Raw genomic sequence first — 25199 nt, forward strand, 5'->3', positions numbered from 1 at the left:
GACAAAGACGGAACCAATCTGTATGTATATACTTACAAGTTACAACTCAACTAAAAAAATATTTTTCAAAATCGATCCCAAAATGACGGAGATATCAAACATTAAAAAACCGAATTAATACCTCCTTTTTAGGGTTCCGTAGCCAAATGGCAAAAAACGGAACCCTTATAGATTTGTCATGTCTGTCTGTCTGTCCGTCCGTATGTCACAGCCACTTTTTTCCGAAACTATAAGAACTGTTGAAACTTGGTAAGTAGATGTATTCTGTGAACCGCATTAAGATTTCAACACAAAAATAGAAAAAAAAACAATAAATTTTGGGGGTCCCCCATACTTAGAACTGAAACTTAAAATGTCTTTTCATTAAACCCATACGTGTGGGGTATCTATGGATAGGTCTTCAAAAATGATACAATACAATACAATACTTTTTATTGCACGCCTCACATACACTTAGTTTACAATAAATGGACAATAACATAAAAAAAGACAATAGAGGTAACAACAGGCGGTCTTATCGCTTATGATATTGAGGTTTCTAATATAATTTATTTCTAAACTGAATAGTTTGCGCGAGAGACACTTCCAAAGTGGTAAAATGTGTGCACCCTCTCCCCCTTTAACTTCTCAAATAAATTTAACTTCGCACTGAATGATGACATCGTACGGGGCTTAAAGCCCCCGTAACGCAGTGAACGTGTTAAAGTCACATTAAAATTCCATTTTTCGAAATAGAGATTTCAACATTTAACTTTGCAATAGTAGATAATTGAAATATTCTAAAAGCAATAAAAATAAATTAGGTTAGATTCGAGCTACAATGACATTAGTTTGGGTTCAAGGCAAGGTTGCAGGGCCTCAACAAGGGAAAAAAGGGGGAGGGACTGTTGGCCTGGCTCGGTGAGCCAGAACTGACCCACTTATCCCTACTACTGCCGTAAGCAGGTAATGAATTCCCAATGTATTAAGTTTAGGTTTAATAAATTATAAATATATTTTATTAATAACATAATAATATACAAATATGTATAAGCATAAAGTAATAAATAAGCCTACAGCTATTAATAATGTCCGTAATCTGTATGATCCCAAAATACGGATCCCTCGTATGTGGATGCTGCTTACATAATCTCGTCTGTCAAGGTGTTTCGGCAGGAAAGGCCTTGGCAGACTTATAAATTCCTGAAATGAGGGTTCATACCTACCGACTAGAATTGGTTTCATGGTGGTATCAGATGGGTTACTGTACGGTAACCGATGGTCATCTTGCTTATAATCTCGTCTGCCAAGGTGTTTCGGCAGGAAAAACCTTGGCAGACTTATATATTTCTAAAATAGTGGTTCATACCTACCGACTGGAATTGGTTTCATGGTGGTATCAGATGGGTTAGTGTAGGGTAACCGATGCCGACCTTGCTTACATAATCTCGTCTGCCGTGGTGTTACGGCAGGAAAAGCCTTGGCAGACTTGTATATTCGTGAAATGAGGGTTCATACCTACCGACTGGAATTGGTTTCATGGCGGTATCAGATGGGTTAGTGTACGGTAACCGATGGTCATCTTGCTTATAATCTCGTCTGCCAAGGTGTTTCGGCAGGAAAAACCTTGGCAGACTTATATATTCCTAAAATGGGGGTTCGTACCTACCGACTGGAATTGGTTTCATGGTGGTATCAGATGGGTTAGTGTAGGGTAACCGATGCCGACCTTGCTTACATAATCTCGTCTGCCAAGGTGTTTCGGCAGGAAAAGCCTTGGCAGACTTATATATTCCTGACATGAGGGTTCATACCTACCGACTGGAATTGGTTTCATGGTGGTATCAGATGGGTTAAATTAGGGGTCCCGTTGGCCACCTTTGAGAGCGTCTGCCAAGCACTTCCGGCAAAAAAAACACTGGCAGACTTCGCTTTTATGTGTCTACATGTAAATTTCTAACTGCTGCCATAACTATTATTTCGGTATCAGATGGGTTAAATCAGCCCCCTTTTTTCGCACCGGAAGTGGCCTTCTTTTTCGTACTTTCGGCAAGTTCCGCCGTGGCAGACTATCGAATTCGGACTTAGCATCACTTTTATGGGAAACCATTGTGCATTTCATCGTGGTATCAAGTCGGTTAGAAAATTTGCGGCCGGCTCTTCTACTATAAATAGAACCACTTTTGACCCTTTGATAACTCAAAAATATTTAAAATAAACATGAATTTTCGTTTATTTATTAAAAAAAATAGACTAACACTCCGCAGATGGTCTAGAAAGCAAAATGACTAGTGTGTTGTTTTGCCTAAATCGCAATTAGTCTACATCGCAAACGGTCTAGAACGCAAAATGCCCACTTTTTATATCACCACATTTTACATAGGTAGGTTAGGTTAGTTTAGGCATCTTCAAATGGCCGAAGGCCAAACAGCAAAGAATAGGAGCCCCGCGCTCGACAGCGCTATAAAGTTAAGAGCGCTCTTACAAGAAAAGTCGAAATAATGCAAAATTGATGATACTAGTCGACGAAATTCAGGACTTTGTGCTCCTTATTAGAAACAATGAGTACTTGTTCCAGTAAAAGCGTCTTCTTATCTTTTTAAATATCGTTGTAAATATTAGAAAAAGGACTTATTAAATAAGTAATGAATTTTTTTCTGATGGTCGTTTCCGAAAAACCGCGTGAAGCACTGAACGGCAAGCTTTTATTTGGAAATGTTGAGAAGTTTTCTCTGCTAAACCTGGCTATTTTGTATTACTACTTACTAATTACCCTGAGTACTATCTTGTGTCAAAGATCTTGTTGAGACGAATCAAACGAACCCAAACACGAAGTGGTTTTGTTGCATGGTTGATTGGTACCGGTGACCACCTTCCGGCTCCATCATCAGACCCTGAGTATTATCTTGTGTCAAAGATCTTGTTGAGACGAATCAAACGAGCCCAAACACGAAATGGTTTAGTTGCATGGTTGATTAGTACCGGTGACCAAATTCCGGCTCCATCATCAGACCCTGAGTACTATCTTGTGTCAAAGATCTTGTTAAGACGAATAAAACGAGCCTAAACACGAAGTGGTTTAGTTGCATGGTTGATTGGTACCGGTGACCACCTTCCGGCTCCATCATCAGACCCTGAGTACTATCTTGTGTCAAAGATCTTGTTGAGACGAATCAAACGAGCCTAAACACGAAGTGGTTTAGTTGCATGGTTGATTGGTACCGGTGACCACCTTCCAGCTCCATCATCAGACTCTGAGTATCACCTAGTGTCAAAGATCTTGTTGAGACTAATCAAACGAGCCTAAACATGAAGTGGTTTAGTTGCATGGTTGATTGGTACCGGTGACCACCTTCCGGCTCCATCATCAGACTCTGAGTATCACCTAGTGTCAAAGATCTTGTTGAGACTAGTCAAACGAGCCTAAACATGAAGTGGTTTAGTTGCATGGTTGATTGGTACCGGTAACCAACTTCCAGCTCCATCATCAGACTCTGAGTATCACCTATATAGTGTCAAAGATCTTGTTGAGATGAATAAAACGAGCCTAAACACGATGTGGTTTAGTTGTATGGTTGATTGGTAATGGTGACCACCTTCCAGCTCCATCATCAGACCCTGAGTACTGTCTTGTGTCAAAGATCTTGTTGAGACGAATCAAACGAGCCCAAACACGAAATTGTTTAGTTACATGAGAGACTGGTACCCGTGACCACCTTCCAGCTCCATCATCAGACCCTGTGTATCTTCAGTGTCAAAGATCTTGTTTAGACGAATCAAACGAGCCCAAACACGAAGTGGTTTAGTTACATGATAGACTGGTACCCGTGGCCACCTTCCAGCTCCATCATCAGACCCTGTGTATCTTCAGTTTCTTGTAACTTGTTTCTTGTAAATAAGCGAGTACCTATAATTTCTTTCGAGTAATATACGTTCATAAGTACGAGTATGGGGCTATTCATAAATTACGTCGTTTCAAATGGGAGGAGGGGGTCATGGACATCGGATGATGGTAGCATGACGTAGGAGGAAACAGAGTCATCCGAAGCATGATTTTTGGATGATTTGAGGGATGGGGGGGTCAAAAATAGACGACGTAATTTATGAACAGCCCCTATGTACATTTGCACTGCATTTAGTATTTTCGTACTTACCAAATAACAGTTTTAGGACTTTATAAGTTAAGTACAGTTAGTGTTGTTATGGTTGATTTCAATATGCTTCGCGAAGGATCAAGAATGTTTAATCCATCATTGTAGTGCGAGTGTGGTAGAAGGGATCGGAATACTGAGCTCGCACGGCCTGCCGCAGCGCGTAAAATACCTAAACTCGCTCAACCCCGAAATGTAATAGCACTCTTAAGATAAAACGGAAACAATAATTCGGGCATTTTGCGTTCTAGACCGTTTGCGATGTAGACTAATTGCGATTTAGGCAAAACAACACACTAGTCATTTTGCGTTCTAACCATCTGCGGATAACCCCACCAAACAAACTTTTCATTCCTAATAATCTTTCTGTATGGGGTACGATTAATACGGGTCATTTATTGTTATGCCTACCTTTAATTCGGTCAGTGAATCATGTGTTACTCGTATTTGATCAATATCATCGGGGCAACGGGCTATTGAGCATCGGCATGTTTGTGTCAGTTTTTTAAACAAATTATTAATAAAGTTAAATATCAACATCCGGTTGAGTGAGTGATCAACTGATTAATCATGTTAAACTTTGGCCGAAGGATTATAAATATACGTAAATATGTCTGGCCCAATGTTACAGGGTTCTATGTTACATTTTCAAGAGAGTTGAAATTCGACTTAATGTCACTATGACAATGTTCAAATTTCAGTTCGATAAAAGTGAAACATTGGGCCTGTAATATTCGGCCAGCGATGTAGCAATTGTTACTTAACACTTTAGCTGCGGCAATTAGTGTAACTCTTTAAATAAGCATACTTTGCATGGAATTTTTTGATCCCATACCCCCTATTATCCTAACTATTACAATTCGCTAGTCGAATCGAGTCAAAAGGGTGTCAAAATGTGCCATGTGAACTAGTCTACGTCGTCCCTCCATGTGTTTATTCCTAAATAGAAATTGATTTATGTTTTAGCCAAAACATATAAAATCAATATAACAACTCAATCAGCCCTAATCTCCCATGTGATCTGTAGCTGAAACAGTCGAAATGAAGGCATATAAATATTTAACTAAGGTTTGACTCGCCGTTCCATTCCGTCGGACCCTAATTCAGTAGCACTCGATCCATATTTAACTCAGGCCATTCAGTATTCATGCAGCAAATGCCCGTTGGTATTCCGTGGAGATCTTGTGTCCGAAAGTGGAGGTCGTAAAATGACCCTTAGTCGATCGTAAATGGTTCAACCGCGCTTTAACCTATACGACCTTAAAAAGTAAAGGCAGACGGAAAAATAGAGTAAAAATTATTCTAATAAAGTGAAGGCTAGAACTGTAGCTATTTTATGGTAACATTCCATTTCTGACCGCAGCTGCACTACTAGTACTGAACGCGTCGCTGTTATTGTCAATTTCCATAGTAAAATGAACAGTAATGCAGCTGTCGTTGGAAATGGGCTGTCACCTTTAAGCTCTAATTTTTTGTACCTACCATTTTCGAACGAACAATAAATTGGATTTTATTCAAACGAATTTCTGCCAAGATGCCGAAAAGTAAGCATTCATATTAGCTCCATATTAGCTCTTATTTATGAACATGTAATTTTGCAAGCTCCGTTTAGCAATCGTGTCACTTTTGAAGATGTAACAAAATATTTTGACTATAAGCTATGTACTTTACACAGTTTCTGCCTGTGGAAACTTGTAATTGGTTTACTGTTTTTATGTTATTTACGTAACTTGTTACTCAAGCTGTAAGTTTTCCTAATAAATAAAATACAAAATAAAATAATTTTGATGCGTTTCGCTTTTCTCCTCAATCTTGACCGCGTAATATGCTGATCTAGTAGTGAAAGTAGACGGCAGACAGTCGGGCGCCATTGACGACTCGTCTCATGCCAAGATCGTGCCATAACGCCCACGCCACTAAATAAGGGCGAGATGTAGGTCTAGACCTAGATATAGATTCGTATGACGTCATCGTTATCGTTTTAAGACCAAATGAGAGCGCTATGCGCACACAAAAGCCTAGATTTCGCGGACCGGGTCTCGATTGAATTAAATAATCTATTTATTTTAACTTGAAGCAAAAGGATCCCGAACCAGCTGCTCAAATCATAACACTTCCTGTTGTCCCAAATTCTCCTTCGATACGTATTCTGCAATCTGCAATAACGTAATCATAGCTACTTATTCTTAATTGACATTTGAATTTCAGCTAAAGACTCATAATTTGCAGTGTTAACTGGAGCGTTGATAAGCCAAATTGGTTATTAACGGGGAAAATGTTGAATGGAAATAAAATGAACACCGGGTGCGGGGTAAATCGTTACCGGACTAACCGGAGAGGGTCAAGGGACGGCTCGCGATCTATATTTCTGTATTGTTAGAGCGTTAACACACTGGCGATTTGTGAGCGGGAAGGTTACAGATTTAGGAGCCGGCGTAGCTCTATTTGACGTTTATAAGCGCATTGTAATATGCCTACTTGATATTATTCAAACTATCTTTATCTTAACGTACTGGGGCTTAGCCAAGATGACTATCGTATAGTTGATAAACGAAAAGGAGAAATGTATCGGATTGACAGATGCTATGAATATTCACGTGACTATTATAGAAGAGGAAAGATGCTTGGGCACCTGATACGACACGATGAATGTATTAATAAAAGATAATTTTTAAGAAAAAAAAACCGACTTCTATGGGGCCCGGTGAAAGATTATGGTAGATGGTGCACTATGTAGAAAAGGAGGTAAAAACAGTACTTTCTAGTAGCATTTCGTTTCCGTAAGGGTCGTAGTTCTAGCCTAACCTAACCCACTTCTCTGATAGCAGTTCGGTTCTGTGAGGATCGCAGTTCGAGCCTAATCAAACCCACTTTTCTAGTAGCATTTCGTTTCTGTAAGGCTCGCAGTTCTAACCATACCTCAGTGTTGGCAAAAAATCAATTCGAATTGACGATTGACGATTGAGGATTGACCGATCAATCCGAATTGACGATTGACGATTGACGAAACTAATTCTAAATCTACTGATTGAGGATTGACGATTACTAATCGTTAATTCGAATTGATCGGTCAATCCTCAATCCTCAATCGTCAATTCGGATTGACGATTACTTTGTATGTACCTACCTAATGTCCTTTTTATTTAGGCCACTTTTCGAAACTAATTTGGCTAGTTTCAACGTTCAAAAGCGGTGTCTGACTTGTCTGAGTTTACCAAAGGTTCCGAAACATGTTTCCGACGGCAATATGAAGGATGTCCTTTTTGGAACATTTTCGGGACTTTCCTTGAAATTAACCAATAGCGTTCAAAATCGATATCTGAGGTGCCCAAAGGTTTCGAAACTTGTTTCCGAGGGAAATATTGAGAGATGCCCTTTTTTGGGACATTTCTAGAAATTACCCGATTGCGTTTAAAATCGATATCTGAGGTAACCAGAGGTTTCTAAACATCTTTTTAACTGCAATATTGAAAGGTCCAGTTTTGGAACATTTTAGTGACATTCTTTGAAAGTGACTGCTTGCATTCAAAATCGATATCTGAGGTGCAAAACATGGTTTCAACGGCAATATTTAGATTCTACACTTTAGCCGCGTACTTACTTTACTACCTGCATTACGCCACCCTGCTGATAACAAGATGCGTTCTAAAAACGTACGAGTGCGAAAGAGATAGCATGATTCTAATCCTTTTATTGTTCTAGTAGTGTCCAGTTTGAGTCCAGTAGAGATAAGACATTCGGTCTTCAACCCTTGTTGTTTGTTGGTGTGTGACTGTGTGTGTTTGTTTTAAATTGGACTGTGGATTTTCTTTTGGCGTTGGCTTGTTATACGGACTTTTGGATTTACTTCTGGACTGTTTCATACGATTAACTTGGCGTGACTTTGAGGATTGGACATCGCAGTTGTTCTTACGGTAAGTAACATTTACCAACTATTATTTGTCGTAAAGGTTAACATTGAATATCTATAGGTACATTTTTTTATTCTAGAACAATGTTATGTGGGTTTAAAAATTTCACTTTGTTATTTTCGTTTGCAAGATTAATGGATAAAAAATAATTATGAGAATACATCTGTAAGATAACTTCTATACGATATTATAATTATGTCTAAATCAATAAAAAAATATCATATTTCGGGCTCCCTTCGATTTCATTTGATGCTTGTTATGTTTTTATGGCAGATTGTTATTGTGAGATAAATGAATAAATAATATCCATAATAACAAGTAAAGTTCAATATATAAAGCCTTGCCAGTATTACAGTGAATACCGGGGGATATCCCGATACTTACTGTAATACTCGCAAGGCATTCAATAAAAATAAATCATTCTTTTGGGCAACCTTTGGGCACCTCAGATATAAATTTTGAACGCAATCGGTTGGTTTCAAGAAATGTCCCAAAATGTCCCAAAACAGGGATCTCGGAATATTACCGTGGGAAACATGATTCGGAACCTTAGCGTAGGTAAAAAGTCATTTCTCGGTATTGCCGTCAGAAACATGTTTCGAAACCTTTGGGCACCTCAGATATCGATTTTGAGCGCAATCGGATAATTTTAAGAAATGTCCCATAAATGTAAAAAAAAAAGGATACTACGTCTGTATTGCCGTCGGAAACATGTTACCTACCATGTGAACCTTTGGAAATCTCAGATATCGTTTTAAAGTGCCAACGAATAATTTAAAAAAATGTCCCGAAATGGAAGGGACATCTTTCGGGACCTATGGTCGACATCGATTACGAATATGAACGTAATCGGCCAATTTCGAAAAATGTCCCAAAAAGGGACATCAGTCAATACTGACATCAGGAACATGTTTTCGAACCTCTGGGAACCTCAGATATCGACTTTAAGTCCAGTAAGTAAGTCCCAAAAAAGGACACCTTTGAAAAGTAATCTTAGGGACTATGGTTAATCTAGATTGAGAATTGATTTAATCCGAATTGAGGATTGATGCGTTAATTCCGATTGATTCAATCGGATTGACGCGTCAATCTGAATTGAATCAATTCGAATTGATCAATCCGGATTGATCAATTCGGATTGACGCGTCAATTCGATTGATCAATCCGGATTGATTTAGTTCAGATTGATGCCAACACTGCCATACCTAACCTACTTTTGTTCGGTTCTGTGAGGATCGCAGTTCAAACCTAACCGAACCCACTTAACGGCGCATGCGGTGCGGTGTACGGGGGTTTGAGCGGGAGGGGTTTGACATCATCATACTTTAAACCTACATTTTATGGTAGGTAATCATAGCGGTTTATTTAGTTTAGGTATCATAGGGGTTTTCCGGGTCAAGGTCCGGGTCTCTGAGTCCGAGTCCGGGTCCGAGTCCCGGTCCGAGTCCGGGTCCGGGTCCGAGTCCGGGTCCGAGTCCGGGTCCGAGTCCGGGTCCGGGTCCGAGTCCGGGTCCGAGTCCGAGTCCGAGTCCGAGTCCAGGTCCAGGTCCGGGTCCGAACCGGATCCGGGTACGAGTCCAAGTCAAAATCGAAATTCGAAATCACCAAACGTGTACTATGCGTCGTTGAAGAGTTCTGTTCTGATCATCATCAGCAGTTCCACTTCATCAAATGCGACAGTTTTTAATGTAAATGCTTGATTTTATGATGAAAACACAGAAAATTCTATACGTATGTCTTTAAGATTTGAGGAGTTCCCTCGATTCCTTATGGATCCCATCATCAGAACTCGAGCTTGTCAGAAATGTGGCTTAAAAACTAAACTTGCTTAACAAGCATAACTAAGAGGACAAATCGCCAAACGTGAACTATGCGTCGTTAAAGAGTTCCGTTCTGATCATCATCAGCAGTTCCACTTCATCAAATGCGACAGTTTTTAATGAAAATGCTTGATTTTCTGATGAAAATATAAAAATCTCTATACGCATGCCTTTAAAATTTGAGGAGTTCCCTCGATTTCTCGTGGATCCTATCATGAGCACTCAAGCTTGATAAAAATGTGGCTTAAAAACTTAACTTGCTTAACAAACATAACGAAGAGGACAAATCGCCAAAGGTGAACTATGCGTCGCGTCGTTGAAGAGTTCCGTTCTGATCATCATCAGCAGTTCCACTTCATCAAATGTCACGTTTTTGAATGTATATGCTTGATTTGTTGATAAAAACACAAAAATCACTATATGTATGCCTTTAAGATTTGAGGAGTTCCCTCGATTCCTCATGGATCCCATCATCAGAACTGGATTTTGACAAAAACGGGACCAATCTGTATGCATATACATACAATCAAAAAAAGAATTTTCAAAATCGGTCCAATAATGACGGAGATATGGAGTAACAAACATAAAAAATAAAAAAAAATAAAAATAAAAATAAAAAACATACAACCGAATTGATAACCTCCTCCTTTGGGATTTGGAAGTCGGTTAAAAACATCATAGAAGGGAAAGTTGAAGCAAACAGGAGGAAGGGAAGACCAAGGAGAGCGTACATCGATCAAATAAAGGAAAAGATCAACGTCGTGTCGTATCAGGCTGTCAAAGAGAAGGCAGAGGACCGCCAAACATGGAAATTGCTCCACCTAAGGCCTGATTCGAATTCAATCTGCCAAATTGAAAACCCTATTAATGGTACTGAAGCTAGCTGAATCAAGATTTGTTTTTCCATAATTTATTGAAAATTTGTTTAAAAATTGTTATTTATAAGTAAATTCATCATTTTCCATTTCTTCCCGCTCCTGTCGTTAGTTTTGTTGTATGCCCTCCATCATACATCCGACAGTGTTTTTTGACAGTTTCTTAGTTTGAGTCCTATCAAGAACAATGTTTATTTTGAAATATTATATTGCATATAGTTTTTGTTGTTTTAACGAACTAATTCCTTGGACACTCCACTCCATACCGTTCAATAGGTCAATACTGTGGGACTTTGTTGAATCAAGTTTTTTGGTCCGATTTCGAGGGTACTGGCTTAAGCATGCTGATTGCCTCATAAACATCGTGGATCATCTCCAAATATTATCAAAGTAATATTGGAAATCCGCATTATTAAACTAAAGCTGCGAACCGTTTCTTTTAGTGATGTTGGTGTCGATTTCTCTGTCGAAAAGTAACCAATGCCCGGTAACTGACACCACATCGACGAAATTCCTGATACGCCAGATATTTGAAGATATGTCTAGATCCTCATTGTTTCATGGATATTGCAATGAAATTACCTTTCAGTATTGGTATAATATTAGGTAACAGGTTATGTTGGAAATTAGTTATGTGCAAGTTTCTTCCATACTTATCAAGTTTTTGACAGCAATTTGGCGCCTAATTAAAAAGACGGCGGCGTTTATTTGATTTTTTTGATCATCTTAGAATTGATAAAAAAAAATTTTTTTGGTATAATAATTTTGTGATTCTGATAATTATAATGTCGTAGTGTATATATAAAGTAAGCTAGAAAATATCCAAGAAAAATCACTCTGAATTTGTCAAATTTGTTTCGAATCAGGCCTTACAAGAGTCATTCTCTTAAATATATGATGATGAATCTTTAATTTAAACTGTTGTGAGACATTAACATTGAATAATTTTACGTTTAAATCTTTAATTTTGACTCGCCTACTAACAAATCAGTTGCATGCACCTGAACCTATAACCATGCTGCAGTTAACCTTGTAGCGTTGCAGTCACGTACGTCATACAAATCATACAGTAATATGTTTGACCACCACCCACTAACTTCTCATCGACCATCGTGTAAAGTAAGTAAACCACCCTGCAAGTTACCCACTCGCTCGTATAGCCCCAGTGTGACATCGCTCTTAGTGCATAAGATCGACGCGCCCCTGACACATTGACTCACTTTCGGAGGGGTCAGTTTGCCGTTCACACGTACATGATTTTTCCTTATATGTCCAGATTTTTATTTTAGAAACTGAGCTGTAGGGGACAAATGCAAGGTGTTAAATACCCGTACACATGCACATGTTACGTATACACTACACTACACTCCATTTTTAAAAACCTTATACCGTAGTTCTTCGTAGTCCGAAACAATGCAAGCAAACAGATCATAATGCACTCGGAGTCTTCGTTGAAACAAATTATTACGCTGGTAAATAAGTTATACGTTTGATCAAACTTATGCTAATTCAAGACGTTTATCAAGTTTGGAAGTGTCAAAACGAAGTAAAATTTTAATAAAACTTGTGAAAGCCTTACCTTAAAATTATACAAAACGCTTAGAATTAATAATATGCATTTTTAACGAAACGACAGGAAGTAACAATTTTAGTCCAATTTACATCACATTTACATCCAAAGTATTTTCATAAGCTTCTAAAAATTAAGGGGAATCGAATAACATAAGTGTCTATCGAGTTTTGGAGGAGTTTTAATCATGTTCCAGTTTCCAACGACCTGAATAAGGTGACTTTTTATATGACCAGCAACACTCCGTAAGCAGAATATGTAGGTCATGTAATTACGGTTATTGAACTTTATTATGAGTTTGAAATTTAAAAAAAAGCGTATTGTTTTGGCCTGATGAATTTATTATAATATGATAACCTAATCTATATCAGGTTTAGATTTTTTTTTAAATCGCGTTTTTTTTTTATTTGCGATTTCAGTGTTGGTCTTTTTAATTAGTCAGTTCAGTATGTGTTTCACGAAATCTTGTATGATTACTATATTATTACCCCTTAATAATCTTTTTTTTTTATTATTTTAATAATCGTAAAATATAGCCATATAAGCCTCTTATACTCAGCGCTGTTCACAACGATTAGCGCATCGCTTCTTAGCAAGGATATAAAAATATACCTGTGTTCCATTCAGTGGATCTAGAGATGAAGTATATACGACAAATAGAAGTCACAGAAAAATATAAACTGTTTTTATTTCTTTAAGATTGCAGGCGAAGTCACCATATATGTGCTGTCCCAAATCAATTCAGTATGACGGCGAGACGCTCATATGTTTGTAACTGTTCGCAGTATTATTTACCTCTAAGGGCCGCCATACACGGGCTGCTTTGAGCAGTCAGTGCCAACAGCTTCAAGCGGTCGCCGTTGGGTGATCTGCAGTTTCAATACAAAATCGTCATTCGCAATACACGAACCGCTCAAGCAGTTGCAACTCCTTCGGGCGGTTGGCTGCGCGGTGAAGTTTCATCATGCGGTCAAGCTGCAAAAGCAGTCCGTGTATGTTGATCACTGGGTTACTGCTCGAGCAGTCCGTGTATGGCGGCTCTAAAGGTCAAGTTATACTAGCAACTTCAATATATAAAATGTTTTGTGAACAGTTTTAGCAGGCGGGGGGATGCGCGCGCACCCTCTTCGATCCGAGCCACCCATTTGAATGAACGGACGGTCATCACTGAATTGTCAGCTTCGCGCCACACGCGTCCTTCACGCTGTATTGATGGTTGATGGTATCTTTCATTGATCTTGGCCGTTGTTCCTAATTTCTATCCCGTTGATTGGGTTGATAGGCGTTTTTCGATATGTATGTCCATTTCTTTGGGATGCATAGACTTAAAGGATTTGAAACTGTAAAGGGGCCCTGATTAACAGTCCGCCGGACGGAATCGGTCTATCAGTTAGAACAAAAAGTTGACAGTTCCGAACAACTGACAGGCAGATACCATCCGGCGGACTGTTAATCAGTGGGCCCCTTAAGGTGTAGTTAGATTCGTCTCAAATCAGTCAGGTTTAAAAACTCTTACTCTTACTTCTACTAACCAGTAACCAGACGCGCAAACTGACCCTTTTGAAGGTTTCCTAACGTATAATATGGGGCATTATCTAGAAAAGGGACCTTATTGTCGATGGCGCTTACGCCGCACAGCCTCGCTCGGCATTGTATTTATATCGGAGCATCGTTAGTAATGGCGTAAGCGCCATTGACAATAAGGTCCCTTTTCATAGATAACGTCACATATAACCGACATTGCGGTACCAACCCCGGTAATTCCTCAAAGCGCGGTCGGCAAAAAATATTTGATCGTGTTGAAATGATTTTAATTTTCTATACTTATTTGGATTATTTTTATTTAACCTATATGATATTTATTTTGTAGAAGTGAAAGGAGAAAGAACACGTGGTTTATATTTTTTTAGTTAATTTGGTTGGTAATTTTATATCCTATTTTCTATCCTCTTTGAGTCTTCTAATTACAAATAGGGAATGCAAATCGGTTATTTTTTGTATGGAAATAATCGGTTTTTAACCGAAACCGCGGTTATTTCCATACAAAAAATAACCGATTTGCATTCCTTAATTACAAAACTAAATTAATATTTGATGCCCGACTCCCCAGACTCGCGCTATAAAATCGTTACCTCCCTTACTTAGCCCTTAATCCTTACCTGCCTTAAATACCTTCTCACCGCGCCGGTTTCATGGCTTATTCATTTGAAACAAATTACATTTGAAACAGCCGTCCAGTTGAAACGTAAATAACGTAATAAATTGTAAAATAATGAAATTTTATCACGGTAGACACGTTAGTATCAATAAATATGTGTATTACAAAACGCGAGACGGCGCGATTCGGGAAATGAATTAGAGATTCACTAGATATGAAATAGTAAAGATATGTGACGTTCCACGGCAAAAGGTACCTTGTCTTATGGCCGTAATAATATTGGCGCGTCGTTAATAATAATAGCGTAACCGCCAACCGCCATAGGGTACCTTTTTCTGTGGAACGTCACACATCGTTACTATTTCATATCTAGTAAATGTCTAATTCATTTGCCGAATCGCGCCGAGGGTTTAATTTGTGTTCAATACATATTTCTATGATCTAGTTCGTATAAACATTCTGATAAGAAACTGTAGTATCACGCGCCAAATCAGCTCAAATAAAGGCATGCCTTGATAATTAGGTGGGCGTATAGACAACTGTTATCTGTTTTGTATAGATACTTATAGTCATATAGATATATGACAAAAACGTAATGTTTAGCAAATCTCTTAATTGAAATATTAATGCCATCATCAAACAATGAATACGCACGTACCTAAATGATGCAAGCACAATGCATTGCCCCGATCGATTCGTGTTTTTGATGTACAAACACAGTTTTTAATTATCAAATAAACACTACTTACTCATTAGATATCTACTTTAGGCGTCTTATTTCTAAGACAATAGTTTTCTCAGCCTTGGGTAGTTAACTATGGATGAGTGCCGCATGTGAATGATCTTTATCCTATCACGCGAGGTACTAGGTAGTAGGAGGCTATAGGTACTGTACAATCAAAGCATTAAATATCGACGCGTACAAAGTGTCAAAAATATGTATACATGACCTCTCATGTTGCCCATACAATAAACTATGTCCGTGTCAATATTTAAAAACTTGGCTGTAACCACTGACTTATATGTATAAAGTCGTTGTTAATAATTCTGTCATGCATGCCCCTATTATCGCTTGAAAACCTTCCCTTCGGCAATTAGTGCAAAATAGGTACTATAATGGGTTGGGCTTGGGGTTTTTTGGCCGCATCCCCGCAGTGAACGTGTAAATTTATAATTATGACTAATTTATAATTTACATTTATTGATTTTTGTTAACTTCACTGAACAAATTGTTACAAATACAGTCGACTGGACGTTTAAATATCAACATGTTGACTTTATATTTTCTGATTTTTAAAATACAGTGTAGGCACGTCATTGATTTTCAAGATATTTAGTATTATTGTAATCCTAATTGTATCAGGCCAGTGTATTAATCATAAATTCATAATGTAATCCTTTGTTGCAGGTAAGGTACACGGACATAAGGTGACATATTAAGTGTGGCCATCACCGCCATAATAAGGTTGTTGTGGTCACCATATCATCAAACTAATTACCAGGGTTTTTTTTCACACACGGTCGTCATTTTGCTTTGCGTAACACCTCTGCGTTCTGGATCGAAACAATTTTGAATATACTCATTTTACGCACTCTACTGTAGGGCCACTTGTTACTATGGTTAACTGGTTACCTGCAGTTACCATGGTTACCATTAAAATTTGATACTGGGTTAACAGTTTAACCGCTTAACCCCGGGTTAGTGGGATGGATTTTTTTTTTTTTTTTTCTGGCTTACTCCCTGCAATTTTGCACAGGGTGAATTTGCCAATGTCGGTGTTGACCAAGTGGCGCTTATTAGTTAACAGAATACCGGAGTTCTTTTTGACATATGGTCATCATTTTGCTTTGCGTAACACCTCCATGGAGTCTGAATCAAAACTATTTTGAATACTTACTTAATTATTTAGGATATAATATCTTTCTCTTTTTACGCACTCGACCCTAGTTGACTGACTGATGCCCGATTCGAATTTTAAGATATTACGGCTAGATACGTCAGATAGATAGTTATGTCAGTGTCAAAAGTGACGTTTTTGTTTGAAGGAACGTCACATTTGACACGGACATATACAACCCATACGTATCTAGCCGATATATTTGACGTATCCTAAAATCCTAAAGTTGGAATCTGGCCGTAATAATACTTAGCTAGGCCTTGTAAGTTTTCACTTGTATCCACATGGGGTTGTAATGTAGATAATGACTAATGCCGTTTTCATAAATGTTTGTAAAATCTAATATTTAAACCGTTGATCCCCTATCGGTAATTCTGACATTTCTATAAGAGGTTAAAAAGAATAAGGTCGTCAGACTGTAATACCTATAGGTACAGACATAAAATTGTTATAGGTACTTACCTGCAAAAAGTCTGTGAGGTAGTTTTCTTTCGTAAAAGAGATCCGTGACGTGGGCAAGACGTGGGCGACTGCGTAGGCGGCTTTGGTAGTTGAAGCCCTTAATTTAGGTTTATTAAAATCTACACTTTTCGCCGAGTAATAATTTAAGAGATCTTTGAAATTACAGTATAATTTCAGGTAACAAGAAGCAGGACCAAAATGTTTTTACGCTTTTCAAAAGACGTTTTTCAATTAAAAATGTATCTACAATAACATGATCATAATATGTGACGTCCCACGGGTAAAGGTACCTTAAGGCGGTTGGCGCTTACGGTATTATTAACGCCGCTCCGATATCATTGCGGCGCTATGCGATGTAAGCGCCAGCCAACATCATGTACCTTTTGCCGTGGAACGACTATATAATTAACGTTTCACAAATTATTTTAGGTCTTAACTTTTAATTTCAATGATGTAAAACTTTAGTGTTCTTTGAAACATATTTTAGGTTTAAGATTCTTTATTCTCATTAAGAATTTGACAATTCACTTATATGAGAACTTAAAACTACACAAATACATTTATTTTGCATGAAATTAGCGAAAGAACTAAATAATAACATGGAGGGTATTTAAACATACAGTAAAATAAAAATCTGCCGACACACAAAACAAGGTGATTAGTGGTGTATCCTTAATATCTACGTACCTGTACTACCTACATTACATTACTAGACAGAGTAATTTACCTTCTTCAGGAGTTTCCTAGTAATTTACGATTTTAGAAATTATACGGACCCCTTAGCTGTATATAGAATAGCTGGAGCGAAAAATTGTTTTGCCTCTAATCCACAGCTATTGTCATCGAGTCGCAAAATTTCACGGGGCTTCTTGCCCCACATAGCGCGTCCTTCGATACCTTATAATTCGCGTTTTTTCCATCTCGCGGCCTCATTATGTGGAATTAAATTTAACATAAAAAGGCATTGACGGAGCATTTAATATTAAATTATTAGAAAGAAGAGATCTTTACTTATAAATATACTGAAATACGGCATGTTATGTAACGCATTTCACAATACATATATTACATATTAAAAAATAAAGGTGCCTCTGATTAAGGGAATTCAAATTATATTACTAGACTTAATGGCGCAATTCGGGAAATGAATTACCTAGAGATTCACTAGATATGAAATAGTAAAAACATGTGACATCCCACGGGTAAAGGTACCTTATGGTGTTTGGCGCTTACGCTATTATTAACCCAGAAATTACTTTTGTCGTCAGGCTATTTTCATAAAAATATTTTATTTCAGCCTCAGTTCAAGTTTAAGAACTTGAACTGACCACTTTAGAATTCGCATTATTCAGTTAATATCAAATAGGCGTCGTGTCGAAGTTCTAGCCCTGTATCATACAAAAGTTGGGAATTAAAAAGTTCCGGGTGTCGAGAGGAAAAATGGATCAATTTAACACAGAGGAAGTTTGCGGTGGAACCGGTGTGGAGCCACTGCGATTACCGCGTTATGTGCGATTTTGGCATTGTGTGCGATTACCAATAATCGGATCGGGCCGGAGTGCACCTCGTATTGTTTATTTATTTAACCAACTTACATTTACAGCAGATTGCCAACCATGAAAGTTATAGGTAATTACATAAATAGCATTTTCTCAAACATGCAATGAAATATTGATGTTATGTTCCTTATAATAGGCTGCGAAGTATGAAGTTTCAGGTGCGGCTAGGACAAAAGGTCGTTAATGGAATTTCATACACATCTTGCAGGCCTAGGCCGGCAAAGTCCTCTTTTTTAATTTTCATTTCACAGATATTTGTGACACAGCATCGTGGCATTCATCCATTAAAAAAAACTAGAGGCAGTAAGTATTTGCTTTATGGTTCGTAATGACACTCTGCCTAACGCCTATATATAAAAAAACAATGTTTGCTATAATTTGCAGTTTTTATTGTATGAAATCAACATGAACTTAAATAATACTTTCTATAATTTTATAATTTTAAATTATAAATTTAACTACACAAATAAAAACATTTAAAATATTTCATCTAAACTTTAGCGGTAAAAAGGTCTACTTACTCAAACACGCGTAGTTATATTTTTTAAATTCTTATGGAGGTAAAGTTGAAAAATATTCATTCTGTTTTATTGGATTTATGGTGCGTTGTTGATTTTTTGACTTTAATATGAGTTCCGACGAAATAATGAAATTAATATGAATTGTAATCGTAGGTGTTGGAATTGGCAGCGTAAGCAGAATTGATTTTAAATAACTTGCTGCCTCTGCCGCCAAGTCAAAGACGAAGTATGTATATGGTTGCTTATGGCAATTTTATTATTTGAGAAACTAAGAAAAATGGCTTACAGTTTATTATAAACAGTTTTGTGGCATATTTTAAATGAATGTAACTACAAATTCGTCAATACTGTGGAAATTATACTTATTTACTCCATGCATAAAGCAACGATGTACATGTGAAACATGATATCAACATGAAAGACTATGTAAACTTATGTAACGAAAACGACAGTCAAACGGATACAAGGCGAAAAAATCAAAGATACATGAAAATATACGGGTAGTAAAAATACACGACTCGTGTAAAACATACGCGTGATAATGATATAGGTACGTGTTGGTTATATTTTGGGTGTTGTTTACTTTTAGTTTTTTCTATAAATAAAACTTGGGTTTCGTGGATTTTTTATTTTATTTATTTCATTGCATGTTTGAGAAAAGCACTATACATACCTCGGCGGGAAATGGGGTTGCCCGCGCTCAGACCTATCCTATAGTCTATATGTCTTCGGCCGGCAACCCCTTTCGTCCCGGCCTCTGTAGTAATGTACTATTAGTTAAATTATAAGATAAACACGTATACATTTCAATGTATATGTAGGTGAATTTAAATTTTAATATACATTAATTTTGATACACATATGTGGCGTTCCACGGTAAAAGGTACCTCATGGGGACTGGCGCTTACGTCGCATGAGGCCGCAATAATATTGGAGCGGCGTTAATAATAGCGTAAGCGCCAACCGCCATAAGGTACCTTTACTCGTGAGACGTCACATATTAGGCCTAACATGACATGCACAAGTAAAGTAATCTAATACTGTATTGTGGTAGGAGTGTTAATTGACTCCAAATAGCGAGCGGCTGTGGCCAGAAATCTCGACTCCGAATGCGAGAACAAGTCCAGTGTTGGGTCAAATAGCAGAATATTGTTGATGTGGTTCAAGGCCACATACAGAGGAGAGTTGCTCAGATTTATCGTGGCGTGCGGGACCAGGAATAGCGGCCGTTGGCATGGACGGAGGGAACCTCTAATGTGTCGTGGTACTTTACATACATACAATAATCACGCCTATTTCCTGGAGGGGTAGGCAGAGACCACGGATTTCCACTTGCTACGATCCTGACATACCTCTTTCGCTTCCTTCACATTCATAACATTCCTCATACACGCTCGCCGGTTTAGGGTGCTCTTGACCTGGCCTTTCTTCAGGATTTCCCCGATCTGATCTGATCAGAGAGTGGTACTTTAAGCGATACAAATTGTAATAAGGAAGGATTAGACAATGTGCCTCGTATCAGTTTAAAGAAATATTTTACCATAGCAAGTCGTCTACGCATTTTAAGGCTTTGGTAAGATTGTATTGTAGCACGGGCGATTTTTTCTCAACTAGATGACTAGCGCCTATTTTGCGTGACGGGGGTGGGGGTAGACAAGTCCTGCCAGGTGCCAGCCCAATCCCTCAAGGAATCATATCAAACCTTAGATGTTGAGTAGGACCTCGGCGGGGAGGTCTCGGGGATCCGAGATGTTTTGCCCTGTATATGTCGGCGGCCGATCGTAAGATCAGGCATATCGTGAAATTCCTAGGCATATCGTGAAACGTGAAAATCTTTAACTGGTTCCCTGAGTCGACGGAGCCCCGTCGCGGGGCTCCTATTTCTGGGCAGTTTGCCCTTCGGGCATCTGAAGCATAGGTTGCTACGAAACTATCTTACCTATACATATATTTATAACTACTAACTACCCGAAAATGTACAAATTGTTTACTTTTATTTAAGTATCTAAAGATACAGAGTATATTTGTGGAGAAAATGAATATTTTATAACAAGTGCGATGAAAATGTTTTCTTACTGTTTTTAGCTTTTAAAATATTACCTCAATTTCCATTTATGTTACGTTTGCCAAGGAAACATTTGTTTTTCTTGTTCCATTTTAATATCTTGAGTGTTACGTCATATTACAACGAAAAATGTTTCGTTTACGTTTCATTCGTATGTGTCCTAAACAAAGAACATTTGGTATTGTGTGATTTTAGCAAAACTGTTTAATGCCTCCTACATAGTATCTTGGTAAGTTTATTCCGCCTATAGGACATCCTACTAGTCAATAATTATTCTCATTCACGTTTATTTCAACTGTCTCTATTTTCTAATAAATACTTACTTCATTCTACCAATAATCAATAAGATGACTATCTAGATTATTTTTAGAAGATCCCAATTCGATATTAATTGTGATTTTGACCGTGGATTAGTATTGGGTCCATGTGTGAAGGGGCGAGGCTGCGCGCGCATGCTACGCCGTAGCCGCTACGAGCGCCTCAGTCGACCCGCGCTACGAGAGCCGACCTACGGCCGCTACGCCGCTCTAACCCCGCATAAAACTGACATTACAATACCCCCCGTCAGTGTTGTGACTTTGTTGTTAAAAGGACGTAGAACGAGTCGAAGGATCTAAAGGTATTACGTAATCGATGTTTAAATGAAGCCTTATACGATTGACATTTTGCTGTTGCAGCATTTTAATGTCGTTATGTGTTCGCGCGCTAGTACCCAACACGGGTATTAGCGAGTATTTAATTCAAGACGTTCTATTGTTATACCTTTTTTTCATTAAGGATGATATTGCGAAACTTGGACGACATTGGAAAATACAGTAACCGTATTATACCGCCCACAGAGTTTAATAATGCCTGAAATGTCAATTCTATTTATACGACAATGTGTGCCTGCTGCACACAGAATACTTGGAATACAAGGATAACTCTTAGACCTTACTTAGGTCCCCTAAGTCCTAGGCTTGTTCTAGGCTTTTAAGTATTGTTAAGATTGCCTTGTGTGACGTAAGAATGTCTAGTAATTTCTTATGACGTTCAGCGAATACCATCCCACCGAAAGGCCCAAAGGCTTCTCGGCCGCAAGACGGGACGTGCCAGCTTAATAGACTTCGCACAGGGCACGGTCGATCTGGCGATTTTATGTTTCGGTGTGTGTGGAAAAACTCACCGGAATGTGATTGCGGAGCGCCTATACAATCTATCCACCATATAATTCACGAGTGCCCAAAACGAAACCCTGGTGACCCTCTGGACTTAGAGCCCGATTACGATTTTGAAATAGACATCTATTAGATATCTTTTAGCCATCACCAAGATACGATAACGATATGTTTAAGATCTAACCTGTCAAATTTGACATTTGCGCGATTCTGGGGATACTCTTGAACGATTTCCACAGGATATGACTTAGAGATCCAATTCACATCTAATAGATATCTTATTCTATCTAATGTAAAAGTGACATTGGTTGCCCGAATTGCGCTGCAAAAGAGAACTAGTTGATATCTAAACTATTACGTATCTAGAATGGATCTAGTACATGTCGTCTCTTGTGAATATATTGAAGTTCGAATACGACAGTCGGTCGCAAGACGGGAAATGTGCCAGCTTAATAGACTTCGCACAGGGCACGGTCGATCTGGCGATTTCATGTTTCGGTGTGTGTGGAAAAACTCACCGGGATGTTATTGCGGAGCGCCTATACAATCTATCAACCATATAATTCACGAGTGCCCCAACCCGAAACTCCTGGTGACCCTCTGGACTTAATAGCGTTTATAGACTAGACAAAAAAATTCAAAATCGCTCTCCTTCTTGATGCGACTGGCAAATCATATTACTTTTCGGCAACCGGGTTTTTTAACCTAATTAGACCCCGCTGAATCCGAATTTGCCGGTTGCTCGATCGAAATCTTGACCGGAAGTGAGATATTTGACATTAAAGGTCCCTTTTTTTCGTTTTTCGTAAATAACTCTTAAACGGTGGCGCATAGCAAAAAATGTTCTACTACATAAGTAATATGCATAAAATTGCCTACAAGAAAGATTCAGTACAATTTTTCGCTAGGATCAATATTCAAAGACATTTTAACGCGGGAAATTTAATTATAATCACTTCTAAGGTCCCGTTTTTTAGGTTTTCGTAAATAACTCATAAACGGTGGCCAATATCAAAAAATGGTGTTAGACGTTAATAATCTACACAAAATTTTGAACAAAAAAGATTCAGTACACTTTTCGCAGGGATCAATATTTAAAAAGATAATAAAGAGGGAAAGTTAATTATAATAAATTCTAAGGTTCCTTGTTTTTATTTTTTCGTTAATAATTTGAAAAGTATGACTCATAGCAAAAAAAATCTTATACATACATAATAAACGTAAAATTTCCTACAAGAAACATGCAGAACACTTTTCGCTAGGATCAATATTTAAAAAGACAAAGCAGCGGGTAAGTTAATTATAATCAATTTTAAAGTCCCTTTTTAGTTTTTTGTAAATAACTCGTAAACGGTGTCCCATAGCGAAATAGGTTTTTAAGAAAAAATTATCTACATAAAATTTCCCCCAAAAAACATCTGGAACACTTTTCTCTAGGATCAATATTTCAAGCGATATTAAAGGAAGAAAGTTAATTACAATCAGTTCACTGGTCACTTTTTTTTAGTTTTTCGTAAATAACTCGTAAACGGTGGCCCGTTGCAAAACAATGTTCTACATAAATATTAAACATAAAATTGTCCACAAAAAAGGTTCTGTACAGTTTTTCGCTACGATCAATATTTAAAGAGGTATTAAAGGGGGTAAGTTAATTATAATCAATTTCCAGGTCCCTATTTTTAGGTTTACGTCTATATAGGTAAAGAACTATTTTATTTTATTTTCAAAATTTAGAGCCAGTAGTTTCGGAGATAAAGGAGGGGATGGTATTTTTTTGTATTTTAATGTTTTATTTTGGGGAAGGGGGCTTTATCTCCGAAACTACTGGGTCTAAAATTTTGAAAAAATATACAGAATAGAATCTATAGATGACAGGAAAACCTATTAGAATTATGGAGTCAAGCGCGAGTCGGACATTACTTAGTTTTTGAACCGATCCCTACAGGTTTTTTAAAGGCAATTCACTCGCGTTTCACATGTATAAAATACACTGTTAAAAATTGGGTAATGTACGGAACCCTTGCAACGCGAGTCCGACTCGCGCTTGGCCGGTTTTTATTCATTTTGAGGTACGGAACCCTAAAAAGAGAAAAGTGTTCCATATGTTTTTCGTAGAAAATTTTATATCGATTATTTATTTACAAGAACATTAAGAACTTATTTTGCTATGAGCCTTATTTTACGAGTCATTTGCGAAAACCTAAAAATAGGGACATGGAAATTGATTATAATTTTAATATCTCTTTAAATATTGATCGTAGCGAAAAAGTGTACAGAACCTTTTTTGTGGACAATTTTATCTTTAATATTTATGTAGAATATTGTTTTGCAACGGGCCACCGTTTACGAGTTATTTACGAAAAACTAAAAAAAAGTGACCTGTGAACTGATTGTAATTAATTTTCTTCCTTTAATATCGCTTGAAATATTGATCCTAGAGAAAAGTGTTCTAGATGGTTTTTGGAGGAAATTTTATGTAGATAATTTATTCTTAAAAACCTATTTCGCTATGGGACACCGTTTACGAGTTATTTACAAAAAACTAAAAAGGGACTTTAGAATTGATTATAATTAACTTACCCGCTGCTTTGTCTTTTTTAATATTGATCCTAGCGAAAAGTGTTCTGCATGTTTCTTGTAGGAAATTTTACGTTTATTATTTATGTATAAGATTTTTTTTTGCTATGAGTCAAACTTTTCAAATTATTAACGAAAAAATAAAAACAAGGAACCTTAGAATTTATTATAATTAACTTTCCCTCTTTATTATCTTTTTAAATATTGATCCCTGCGAAAAGTGTACTGAATCTTTTTTGTTCAAAATTTTGTGTAGATTATTAACGTCTAACAACATTTTTTGATATTGGCCACCGTTTATGAGTTATTTACGAAAACCTAAAAAACGGGACCTTAGAAGTGATTATAATTAAATTTCCCGCGTTAAAATGTCTTTGAATATTGATCCTAGCGAAAAATTGTACTGAATCTTTCTTGTAGGCAATTTTATGCAGAATACTTATGTAATAGAAATTTTTTTGCTATGTGCCACCGTTTAAGAGTTATTTGCGAAAAA

The 25199-nt window shown here is 37.5% G+C and overlaps 1 protein-coding gene across 7 annotated transcripts in view; it reads left to right on the forward strand.

Annotated features, from left to right (window-relative positions):
- The window catches only part of LOC134669515 (endophilin-A), a 124805-nt gene that overhangs the window by 26670 nt on the left and 72936 nt on the right, over positions 1–25199 (forward strand). Inside the window, exon 1 of one of the 7 annotated variants that reach the window (XM_063527105.1) lies at positions 21433–21588. The exons of the other annotated variants lie outside the window; for them this stretch is intronic. The gene's annotated coding sequence lies outside the window, so the exon portion shown is untranslated. Of the gene's footprint in view, positions 1–21432; positions 21589–25199 lie in introns of those variants that run through there. 7 annotated transcript variants of the gene reach the window in all.

This window comes from Cydia fagiglandana, chromosome 12 (genome assembly GCF_963556715.1).
Source record: "Cydia fagiglandana chromosome 12, ilCydFagi1.1, whole genome shotgun sequence".
In the NCBI taxonomy this organism is placed as follows: domain Eukaryota; kingdom Metazoa; phylum Arthropoda; class Insecta; order Lepidoptera; family Tortricidae; genus Cydia; species Cydia fagiglandana.